The 12,143-nt window shown below is 46.9% G+C and overlaps 1 protein-coding gene across 2 annotated transcripts in view; it reads right to left on the bottom strand.

The window, feature by feature from the left end:
• LOC141148597 (uncharacterized) overlaps positions 1–12,143 on the bottom strand; it is a 406,627-nt gene that overhangs the window by 82,025 nt on the left and 312,459 nt on the right. The window lies entirely within an intron of this gene.

Here is a 12,143-nt window from a genome sequence, read left to right as displayed (position 1 = left end):
GCTCGGACATGGAGCTGGCGCCTAAACTAATGCATTTTGGATGATGCGGTAGCACACAAACAGGTGCTAGATGCCATCTCTCTATACTTTGATGAGAACACAACTGGTGAGGTGGGCATGGGCTCGGTGTGGGAAGGACATAAAGCGGTTATCCGAGGGGAGCTAATATCTCAGGGATCAAGATTAAAGAGGGCTAGAGAAGGGGAATTGCAGGACCTATTAGGGAAGATTCAAAAAACAGAACTGATACACAAACGACACATAACCCCTACAGTCACCTCAGAATTACAGGCCCTCAGACAGGATTTATCCAGACTGCTGGATGCTAGGATCAGGGCACGAATGAGGCATGTAGCACACAAATTCTACGAATTTGGTAATAAGTGTGGGCGACTATTGGCGAGAGCTCTTAGGCCCCAACGGGCTTCAGGCCATGTACACAAACTGACTTCGACAACAGGTACACCGGTAGTGCACTCCTCAAGAATAGCCCACGCCTTCAAAGAATATTATGCTCAGCTATATCACCTCCCGAGCACAGTATCTGGTCTAACGGATACCCAACGGACTGACCGTATTGCACAATACCTTACAGAAGCCCAATGCCCACAGCTGGCGGCTTCCATTAGTAAACAGCTGGATATACCTATCTCCCTTTTAGAAATTAAGACTGTGATTAAAGATCTCCCTAATGGGAAAAGCCCGGGTCCAGACGGCTATACTAACGCATACTATAAGAAGTACTCAGAAGTACTCTCGGAACCCATGTGTGCTTATTTTACAGCCTTGGCTTCCGGTACGGTGATGCCTAAGGAAGCTCTGATGGCGCATATCACAGTCCTTCCAAAAGAAGGGAAAGATCATTCCATGCCAGGGAGCTATAGGCCGATATCCCTTCTAAACACCGATGTCAAAATCCTAGCAAAAATTCTGGCCAATAGACTCAAACCGATCCTTCCGTCACTTATACACCCTGACCAGACGGGATTCATAATGGGTAGGGAAGCCAGGGACAACTCCAATAGAGCACTCCAACTGATACACTGGGCAGAGTCTTGGACCACAGCACATCCTCGTCTCTTGCTCTCTACCGATGCCGAAAAGGCATTCGATAGGGTTGATTGGACTTACATGAGGGCAGTGCTGACCAGGCTTGGCCTGGGCCCCAGCATGCTCTCATGGATATCCTCCCTATACAGTTCTCCAACAGCTAGAGTAAAGGTGAATGGTTTACTGTCAGACGCCTTTCCAATACATAATGGGACACGCCAGGGGTGTCCTTTATCCCCTTTGATCTTTGCTCTGACATTGGAGCCCTTGCTAAACAAAATACGCCTTAATAGGGATATCAGGGGCTTCACTGTGGGGCCAACTGAACATAAGCTTTCCGCCTACGCGGATGACGTCTTATTCTACGTCTCGGAGCCTCATATCACTACCCAACATCATGGCAGAACTGAAGGAATTTCACTTATTATCTAACTTTAAGATCAACTACAACAAATCTGAGATCTTGTCCCTAAATATACCCATAGCTTTACGTACACAGCTGCAGACTGCCTTCTCGTTTACGTGGTGCCAGACCTCCCTGAAATATTTGGGGATATACCTGCCCACACAGTGTTCCCAGCTCTATACATGTAACTATTCACTACTGCTCACTAACATCAGAACAGACCTAAAATCTTGGAATAGAGATGCATTCTCATGGATGGGCCGAGTCAGCATTTTGAAGATGAATGTGCTACCCCGCATTTTATTTTTCCTGCAGATGGTGCCCATCGCCCTGCCTAGGACTTTAATCTCAACCCTCAACAGCCTGTTTATACAGTATATATGGAGTGGGAAGTGCCCCAGACTAGCCCTTTGCACGATACAACGCCCTAAAGCAAGAGGGGGAATGGGGGTCCCAATGATACGCAAGTACTATGAAGCTATAGCCTTACAGCGTATTTTGGATTGGTATCACAATGTCTCCCTTAAACTGTGGGTCCCGCTCGATAAATTCCTAGCTGGCCGAAATCTATCACATGCACCATGGGTTCCCAGGGAGAACAGAGGTCTGTCAATGCTGGTCTCTCCTATGGCTTCACACACCTTAAACGTGTGGGATGCCTTGAATAGGAAAGGGAAGCTCGCTCCGGCGATTTCCCCTCTGGCACCCCTAGGTGGCTTCCCATGGTTCACTCCGGGGGAACACCCATCTTTTTTCCGTATGTGGACAGCTGATGGAGAGATCAGATGCGGTAGATTTGTTCAGGATCAAGGCCTACTACCATTGGCTAAGTTGAGGGAACTGTTCGGCCCATTCCCAATGGACGAATGGCGATATAGACAGCTTAAACATTTTATTGATAGCTTACCACAGGGGGTTCGTTCCCCCACGGTGGCATCGCCTTTTGAACGATTATGTATGTCATCCTCTATCACCCCCCATGCGATCTCCGTGTTATATGAGCTACTGCAATCTTCACAGGAAGAGGGAAAACTGGGATTTATTAGGGAGTGGGAGAAAGATCTTAACCACACCTTTACAGAACCTCAATTAGAACATCTTTTCCGCCTTACCCATTCGAGCACTGTTGACACCAAAATGCAAGAGAACAGCTATAAGGTTTTGACCAGGTGGTACAGGGTCCCCGCTAAGCTCACTAAGATCTATCCGTCTCTTTCCGCCGCATGCTGGAGGGAATGCGGGCTTCGGGGTTCATTCCTCCACATTTGGTGGGAATGCCCCAAATTACGACCATTCTGGTTGGACATACATACTCAAATTAAACTCATCTTGGATGTGGAACTCCCAGACTCACCACTGGAATCCTTACTGCACTTCCCTACCATTCCTCTCGGCCAGTATCGAAAGTCAATTTTACCACACTTACTTAACGCAGCTCGAAGGCTGATCCCTATACATTGGAAAAAGCCTCAAATACCCACACGTGCCGAATGGATAGGGTTGGTTGATAATATTATGGCCGCAGAGGAATGGATGGCGAAGTGTAAAGACAAATACGAAAAGTTCTACTCGATATGGGCCACATGGATGCACTACACAGGTCAGGGGAAGGTGCCAGCCAGAGGATCTTCTCAAATACAGAACCCCAATTGATCCTCGCGTCTGAGCAGGGGCGTCGGGAGGGGGTGGCTAGGGGGGGCTGAAGCCCCGAATTGGTCCCCGAAAAGCCCCGAGTGTCAAGAAGGCACCGTTTAATTGTTAGCCCCGAGCGCCGCCGGCCGCTGACGAGCGGGGACCGATCTGATCCGAGTGCGGCCGAGTGTGGCCAAATGACATACAGGTCCCGACTTCTGGAGCTATGATGGACATCCCACTGGTCCAATGCTGGGACCGCGGGACGTGTGACGTCCATCATAGGCGCTGCACGCTCCAGAAGGCGGGAATTACAATCCGCCGCGCCACATCACTGAGATCCCCGCTCCCCGCGCTCAGATAGATCAGGGCAGCGGAGGAGCGATCTGGCGAGATGTGCCACTGCCAGTGACTGCACCGATTATTGTAGAGGAGGCGGGGATGAGGATAACCTGAAGAGGAGCTGTGCTGGGGGCGGATGGCAGAGTGAAGAGCTCCAGATCTCGGTGTGTCTGATCATGGGCACCGGAGTGTGCAGCAGGAGGCAGAAGAGTCTTCTCCATACCGCCTTGTGCCTGCTGGCCGTGCTGGGACTGGGAGGCAGGCTCTACTTTGTATATCTACGTGCAGGACAAAGCCTGGAGCTCCAAGGTCCAGGCGATGAAATTCAAGCAGTCTCCTCTCCTCTGGCTGCCTGCTGTGCCACATGATGAGTGGGCTGCACACCGCACACTACAGCTGAACTGAACTGCAGGACACCTGGACACATGAAGTCTGTCTCCTGGTCAGGTAGGTGAGGTCAGTGTATGTATGTCACGGTATGTTAGGTAGGTCAGTGTATGTCAGGTCAGTGTATGTTAGGTAGGTGTATGTATGTATGTCAGGTCAGTGTATGTTAGGTAGGTGTATGTATGTATGTCAGGTCAGTATATGTTAGGTAGGTGTATGTATGTATGTATGTCAGGTCAGTGTATGTATGTATGTATGTATATCAGGTCAGTGTATGTTAGGTAGGTGTATGTATGTATGTATGTATGTCAGGTCAGTGTATGTTAGGTAGGTGTATGTATGTATGTATGTATGTATGTCAGGTCAGTGTATGTTAGGTAGGTGTATGTATGTATGTATGTATGTCAGGTCAGTGTATGTTAGGTAGGTGTATGTATGTATGTATGTATGTCAGGTCAGTGTATGTTAGGTAGGTGTATGTATGTATGTATGTATGTCAGGTCAGTGTATGTTAGGTAGGTGTATGTATGTATGTCAGGTCAGTGTATGTTAGGTAGGTGTATGTATGTATGTCAGGTCAGTGTATGTTAGGTAGGTGCATGTATGTATGTCAGGTCAGTGTATGTTAGGTAGGTGTATGTATGTATGTATGTCAGGTCAGTGTATGTTAGGTAGGTGTATGTATGTATGTCAGGTCAGTGTATGTTAGGTAGGTGTATGTATGTATGTATGTCAGGTCAGTGTATGTTAGGTAGGTGTATGTATGTATGTCAGGTCAGTGTATGTTAGGTAGGTGTATGTATGTATGTATGTCAGGTCAGTGTATGTTAGGTAGGTGTATGTATGTATGTATGTATGTATGTCAGGTCAGTGTATGTTAGGTAGGTGTATGTATGTATGTATGTATGTCAGGTCAGTGTATGTTAGGTAGGTGTATGTATGTATGTATGTATGTCAGGTCAGTGTATGTTAGGTAGGTGTATGTATGTATGTATGTATGTCAGGTCAGTGTATGTTAGGTAGGTGTATGTATGTATGTCAGGTCAGTGTATGTTAGGTAGGTCAGTGTGTCAGGTAGCTGAGATTAGTGGTCAAAATTGATGGGCACTGCTAAGCCCCAGGCAGCAACCAGCAAGTAAGCTTACCCCCCGCCACACAACCCCAGCGCTCAGCCAAAAAACCCCGTGCCATGACCACTCACGACCCCCCCCCCCCCCCCATCGGTGCCAACATCGGACTTCGGGCTGAAGCCCCTGGTCTTTTTGCCACCTAGCAACGCCCCTGCGTCTGAGGTTGTTTTTTGACAGATATTGAAGTAACTACCAACAGGTGACTGATACACAGACGTGCTCTAATAAGCCCAGAGCAGTTCAATATGGTTGAATATGATAAGAGGTGTAACATTTCCTTTTCTTTTTCGTTCTCCCTTTGTCCCCCCCCCCTCCCCCTTTTTTCTTTTTCCTGTTTTTTCTGATACTTTCATTATTATAAAAAGAATAATTACAGTATGTTATGGCTTACATCAAGGTTTATGACCTGGCGTTCGACCTGGTCTCAGGTACTATGGGTTCCAGTTAAACCCATACAGTTGACTGATGGTTATAGTCTTGTTCTGGGATCCTCCATCAGGGTGCAATAGGGGCGATCAATGGTTGTGTGAATTTATAAGTGTTGATTAGATCAGGGTTTCTCAACTCCAGTCCTCAAGGCGCACCAACAGGTCATGTTTTCAGGATTTCCCTCAGATGAAACGGCTGTGGTAATTACTAAGGCAGTGAAAACTGATCAAATCACCTGTGCAAAATAGTGGAAATCCTGAAAACATGACCTGTTGGTGCGCCTTGAGGACTGGAGTTGAGAAACACTGGATTAGATGACAATAAATATCCCCCTACCATATTGCCCCTGATGTGTGTAAGATCCTGGGTAATACACATATTCATTTGATACATAACACCCCCTTATGTAATTCGTACATACTTCGTATGTATTAACTGTTATGCTATGTCTCTCTGTATGTTTTTCATGGAAATATCCTTAAAATAAAGATTATATAAAAAAAAAAAAAAATAGGTTCATTTTAATAATGGTTCCACCAGCAGCTTCCTTTCACTCTCTCCCTGGTTTGTTAAAGGGGTTGTAAAGGCAGAATTTTTTTTTATCTTAATGATTTATCATTAAGATAAAAATCCTTCTGTTTGCAGCAGCCCCTCTCAGCCCCCCTAACACTTACCTGGGGTCCCTCTCTGTCCAGCAATGTCCATGAGTGTCTCAGCCATCCGAGATTCTCCCTCCTGATTGGCTGAGACACAGCAGCGGTGCCATTGGCTGCCGCTGCTGTCAATCGAAGACAATCAGGGAAGAGAGGGGGCGAGGCAGGTCGGGGCTCCGTATCTGAATGGACACAGGGAGCTGTGACTCGGCTCAGGTGCCCCCCATAGCAAGCTGTTTGCTGTGGGGACACTCAACAGGAGGGAGGGGCCAGGAGCACAGAATAGGGACCCGAGAAGAGGAGGATCCAAGCTGCTCTGTGCAAATCTATTGTAACAGAGCAGGTAAGTATAACATGTTTGTTATTTTTATAGGAAAAAAAAAGAGAGACTTTACAATCACTTTAAGCTCAAGGTCTTGGCTTGGAGATAACATAGGACTGAGGTTTATCCTCCCTCCCCCACGTTACGGTGTTACCTGGAATACCTCCTTAAAGTAAACACACGAATATCTAAAAAATGAACTAATCTTCCTCATCTCTCATTTTTCCACAGTTCATGCTTTTTATCAGGAGCTACAAAATGTAAAGAAAGGTAATCACATTTTTTGAATTAAGTAAGCAAACCTTGAACTGGAGTTGTGTTTATGTGTCTAATTTTTATTTTTTTTTGTTTTGTTTTAACATTTTAGCTTCTGCTAAAACTTTTGTGAATCAGTACTGCTTGGACCTTGAAGAAAGGGACACCCCCCGAAAGCTCGTCCATGAAAAATGATATGTCAGTGCAAATAAAAAAAGTATCACGGACAGTACTCTGTCACAATTGCACTAATACAGCTACAATCACCTCAAGTATGTGTCTAATTGAAAACCAGTCATTTTAGTGAAATTATATTTTGAATTTTGGGCTTCAACCATGTCAGATTTATGACAATGTTGTCCTTAATAAATTATTGATCATACTTTTGGTATCTTTATCATCGCTTCTCCATTCTCTTTGTTTTACGTGTTTCAGTTTTCTGTGACTCACCACGGCTCGCACAACATATACCTCGTTTTCATTGATCAGCCCTCTGAGGCTTTCACAAGTGCTGGTGGCATTGAAAGTTCCATCTTGGTTTTGAGTTATTATAATGGTAGATTCTATGGGATGAGGCTCTGTGCTTGACGGTGGCTGAATCACCTCCCACGATACAGTAATTTTTTCTGGGTAAAAATGATGCACATCTAAGCTGAAAGTTCCACCCCAGGAGCGAGTGATATTCCTCACCTTTGGAAAGCCTGTAATACCAAAAAGAAACTTTTAAATATTATCTTTACAGAGGCACAGAAGTAGAACAGGCTCAGAAAATTGGCAATGGAATCATTAGAGGATGATTGTACATTTAGTGCAAATATCCTTTAAATTGGCCCCACCCCACGTCCCATCCAACTCTTATATTTACCGATCCCCACTCCTCCTCTATACAATTTTCTTATACAGTTTCCTTTAGATTTACAGTGCAAGGGCCTGCCTAACTGCATACAAATTCAAAGTGTTTAGGTTTAACCTAATTTTTTGTAGTTTTGGTAAATCTAAAGGAAAATTGTACAAGAAAATTATATACTGTATGACCAGCCTAGGATGTATGCTGTGGGAGCCACACTCATATTCCCCAAGTCTCCAAGCCTGGCCTCTATCACTGTTTATTCATATGGAACAGCAATCCACTGATGGGACCAGTAATTGGTGGTCTTTCCAAAGGGTTGAATGGACATTCTTTTACTGAAGATGTAGAGCCTGGCCAGAAGTTGAGTGCACGTGCTCAGCGTCATATCCAGAGTATAAGGGCTGTGTCATGAAGATCCTGCCAGTAACAGGCAGATTAGGTCCATCGGTGCACGATTGCGGGCGTCTATGCGCATGAGCACATGCACTTGTTAGTGTCTGGCGGGTTATTTAAACTTGTCTGGCACTTGCATCATTGCTGTTTGCTCTGCAGCTCTGTGTATGTGTTCCCTGAAAACCTGATATCTGCTCCTGTTTTGACCCGGCTTGCTTTGAGACTATTCCTGTTATCTGCCTGTACTTGATCCTTGGCTTGTTTGACGATCCCTCTGCCTGCTCCTTTTGTACCTCTGCTGCCAGCCTGCTTACTGACCCGGCCTGTCTGACGATCCTGGACTCCCATCCAGTCTGCTGAGCCTGTCTGCTGAGCTATCCAGGCTGTTCACCTGTCTGCTGAGCTATCCAGGCTGTTCACCTGTCTGCTGATCCATCCAGTCTGCTGGGCCTGTCTGCTGAGCCATCCCGGCTGCTCACCTGTTTGCTGATTCCTCCAGTCTGCTGAGCCATCCAGGCTGTTCACCTGTCTGCTGATCATCCAGTCTGCTGGGCCTGTCTGCTGAGCCATCCAGACTGCTCACCTGTCTGCCTGATTCATCCAGTCTGCTGTCCTGTCTGCTGAGTTGTCCAGTCTGCAGTTCCTGTCTACTGATCCATCCCATCAGCTGTGCCGGCCATCTGATCCTTCTGCTGTTGATCCTGCCAGGCACTCATACCACTCCGCACTCCTGCACCCCTGTCACCACTACCAGGGGCCCTCGAGTCGGAGGCGTAGGAGAGGCCATCCTCTGCAATTCGGGCTCACCCTTTAGGTACGTAACAGTAGCAAACAGCCATGTCTGAGCCTGAGCAGGGAACCTCTCCTATGCAGGAACTTTGTTTGCACTTAGCAGGCCTGACCCAGGCTGTCAAAAGCCTTCAGGAAGGATACACCCGGTTGGAGGAACGGGTCAAAGTACTGTCTTCCCCCACTGGAATTCAAGGAACCCCTCAAGCCTCTACCTCTTCTACAGGCACCACATCCTCTCCTACTAGGGTGATGCTTCCGCCCGAACCACGTGTCCCCACACCCGAAAAATTTGCTGGGGAACGTAGCAAATTCAGCAAATTCAGGGCGCTTCGCAATTCCTGTGAACTGTACTTCGCCGCACTGCACTCTCTTCAGCAAGGGCGCTGAGCGGCGGAAGATTATGTGGCTGAATTTCGGTGGTGGAGCGCAGACACTGACTGGAATGACGCTGCACTCCGTTACCAGTTTCGCATGGGACTGTCTGACCCTTTGAAGGACGAGCTAGCCCGAGTTGGTGTGCCTCAGACCCTAGACGCATTAATCAATCTTGCCATACAGATTGACCGGCGGCTGAGGGAATGTAGGTCGAAAAATGCAACTGGATTTTCCCGACCAACCTGGATGTTACCTAGAGTGCCCAGTCACCTGCATCCGGCCCCTACCTCTCAGTCCACTTCTACAACGGACACTTCGGAACCCATGCAGTTGGGGGTGCTTCGCCCTTCTCTTACTATGGAAGAGCGCCAACGCTGCCGGGAAAATAATTTATGTCTCTACTGCGGGGGAACCCGGTCACTATGTCAAGAATTGCCCTACTAAACTTCGTAAGTGTTTCCGAAAATCTCCTGAACATGTGCTTACTGGAATCCAGACCTCTTCTCATCTTGCCCTCTCTATCTGTTTACAGCTTCCAGGAAAGACTCTGTCAGTGCCCGCCATTATTAATTCAGGAGCCTGCAGCTGCTTTATGGACAACAAGACATCAGATTCCTCTGCTTCCTAGGACCCAAAGACTGTCCATTCACCTGGCTGATGGGTCCACTATTAAATCTGGGCCGGTTATCCAAGAGACTTCCCCTTTGCCAGTCACCATTGCCGGTGCCCACCACGAACTGCTTCGTATGGACATTATCTCCTCACCTCTGTTTCCTGAAATTCTTGGAATGCCTTGGCTACAAGCCCACAATCCTGGTGTCAACTGGGCCACAGGGGAGGTCACTTTTTCCTCTCCTTATTGCCAGCAATTCTGTGCCTCAAAGGACCCCCATGGGCCCTTTCCTTTGCTATGTCTGGACACTGAAGCTATGCCAAACTGTCCCGAAAGCCTACCATGACTTCATTGACGTGTTCAGCAAGAAAGGAGCAGAAACTCTACTTCCCCATCGGGCTTATGATTGCCCTCTCGAGCTCCTTCCAGGGGCCGAAATTCCCTTCGGAAGAATCTTCCCGTTAACCGAGTTAGAACAGGTGGCCCTTAAGGACTATATCGATGAAAACTTAAAGAAGGGTTTCATTTGTCCATCCACTTCCCCGGCAGGTGCGGGTAGCTTTTTTGTAGAGAAGAAGGATCACACACTTCGGCCTTGCATAGACTACCGTGAGCTAAATAAAATTACCGTCAAGAACAGGTACCCCCTTCCCTTGGTCCCCGAGTTATTCCAGAGACTGGGAACAGCTACTATCTTTACTAAACTTGATCTTCGAGGAGCCTATAACTTGGACCGCATCAGGGAAGGAGAAAACGGCGTTCCGCACCCTTTTTGGGCAATTTGAGTACCTAGAAATGCCCTTTGGGTTATGTAACGCTCCTGACACATTCCAGTATTTTATTAACGATGTTTTCCGGGATTATTCAGATCTGTTTGTCATTGTCTACTTAGACGATATTCTAATCTTTTCTTCCTCCCTAGATGCTCATCGCAGACACGTCAGGTGTGTTTTGACACGACTTCAACAGCATGGCCTGTACGCAAAGTCAGAAAAATGTGAATTCGAACAAGAGAGTATATCATTCCTTGGATTAGTCATCTCCATAGAAGGTATCAAGATGGATCCGCAGAAGATCGCTGCAATACTTGACTGGCCAGTTCCTGTTGACAAAAAAGGAATCCAGCGTTTCGTTGGATTCGCTAATTTCTACCGGAAATTCATTAAGGGGTTTTCTACCATCATTGCCCCTATTACCCAATTAACCAAACTGGGGGTTCGCTTCCATTGGACCCCAGAAGCTCAAGTTGCCTTTGAATCTCTCAAAGAATTGGTTACACCTGCCTCCGTTTTAAAACACTCTGATACCGCCCTGCCATTTGTACTTGAGGTAGATGCTTCTGAGATCGCTGTTTTAGCAGAACTCTCCCAACGCCAAGGAGCCAAGGCACTGCTCCACCCGGTAGCCTTCTTATCCTGCAAACTTTCGACTGCCGAAAGGAATTACGATGTGGGGGATAGGGAACTGCTGCCAATCAAATCTGCACTTGAAGAATGGCGGTACTTACTTGAAGGAGCAACTCACCCAATCTTGATCTTCACTGATCATAAGAACTTAGAGTACTTGAGGTCGGCAAAGAGGTTGAAGCCACAGCAGGCCAGATGGGCGTTGTTTTTCTCCAGGTTCTCTTTCCATGTTACTTACCGGCCAGGCTCTAAGAATACAAAACCTGACGCCCTATCCAGAATGTTTCACAAATCCAAAGAAATGACTTCCCCCGATACCATTCTTTCTCCAGGGAATTTTCTTCTGCTGCATTAAGATTTGCTCTCCCGGATCAAGCAGGCTACTCTAGGGTGGATGCCCCCCGCTAAATTGGAACTACGAGCAAAAGACAGGTTGTTTTGGTACAGGGACAAGATTTTTGCACCTGAAAGCATACGAGTCCCTATATTAGAACTCTGTCACGATCACGCACTAGCTGGACATTTTGGCATAACTAAAACCACCGATTTGGTACAACGTACCTTCTGGTGGCCTCAGGTAGGCAGAGACTGCAAGAAGTTTGTGGAATCCTGTGTCACTTGCATTAGGAACAAGAGCAGTAGAGCCAAGGCCTGGGGATTATTGAGACCACTGCCTGTTCCGGATAGACCCTGGAAGATGTTATCCATAGACTTCATTGTAGAGTTACCCCCAGCAAAGGACCATACCACCATCTTTGTGGTGGTAGATCGGTTGTCAAAAATGGCACACTTTATCCCTATGAAAGGCACTCCCTCTGCTTCTGAGACTGCACAGGTATTCATCAGAGAAATCATCAGACTCCATGGAGTACCGGCCAACATTGTCTCAGATCGGGGGGTACAATTTACTTCCCGATTCTGGAGGTCCTTATGCAAAGCTTTGAAGATCAAGCTATCTTTCTCTTCCACTTATCACCCCCAGACAAATGGGCAAACAGAGAGGACCAACGAAACCCTCAAACAATACCTCCACTGCTTTTCTTCATTTACTCAAGATGACTGGATCTCTTTGCTTCCGCTGGCTGAATTCGTCTACAACAATTCTACG

The sequence above is a fragment of the Aquarana catesbeiana genome, linkage group LG06 (genome assembly GCF_042186555.1).
Source record: "Aquarana catesbeiana isolate 2022-GZ linkage group LG06, ASM4218655v1, whole genome shotgun sequence".
NCBI lineage: Eukaryota > Metazoa > Chordata > Amphibia > Anura > Ranidae > Aquarana > Aquarana catesbeiana.
The sequence above is the reverse complement of the archived record's forward strand: the minus strand, read 5'-3'. Positions and strand labels throughout refer to the sequence as shown.